This window comes from Octopus bimaculoides, chromosome 2 (genome assembly GCF_001194135.2).
Source record: "Octopus bimaculoides isolate UCB-OBI-ISO-001 chromosome 2, ASM119413v2, whole genome shotgun sequence".
Classification (NCBI taxonomy): Eukaryota; Metazoa; Mollusca; class Cephalopoda; order Octopoda; family Octopodidae; genus Octopus; species Octopus bimaculoides.
Genome location: NC_068982.1, coordinates 152,943,478 through 152,944,027, shown reverse-complemented (window position 1 = coordinate 152,944,027; position 550 = coordinate 152,943,478). Strand labels below are relative to the sequence as shown.

The window sequence follows — 550 nt, the reverse complement described above, 5'->3', positions numbered from 1 at the left end:
ATTCCCAATAAATGGGGAGGTTATCCGTGGAAAGAAAAACCTACGAAAAGACCACGGTAACCTAGGTCCTTAGTGTCACAATTTTTTAAATAAAATTTCTTTTATTTATGCAAGAAACGTAAGTAACTCTCTGTTTACAAGATTTTTAAACTTTTTATAGAATCATGGTCAAGGTGGCTTCGTCATTTATACGTGCCATTCTTGCTACATGTATCCATCTTTTTTCGAAACATTTGCTAGACAACACTTGCCTCTCTACTCTCACCTTCCTTTTCAAGTGATACTTGAAAAAGTTGATGAGAGATTGACCAGAGAGGAAAGTGTTTGTCTCTAATCCTTTCAGACGCGTCCATCTGATGCATTCTTTCGCCATAGCCACAAGCACGATAAATACAGCTCTTCCTTCCCGTTTAAAGGAAGGAGGCGTGACGATATTGACGATAGCCTCGGTTGATAAACCGACTCGTCCCACACGTGACAGCAGTCGTTCGACATAAGCCCACAACTCCGAAATGGTTGGACACTGCACGAGTGCGTGCAGAACGGTTTC

The 550-nt window shown here is 41.5% G+C and overlaps 1 protein-coding gene across 1 annotated transcript in view; it reads left to right on the top strand.

Annotated features, from left to right (window-relative positions):
- Positions 1-550, top strand: part of LOC106870474 (putative carbonic anhydrase-like protein 1) — a 497,991-nt gene that overhangs the window by 24,804 nt on the left and 472,637 nt on the right. The window lies entirely within an intron of this gene.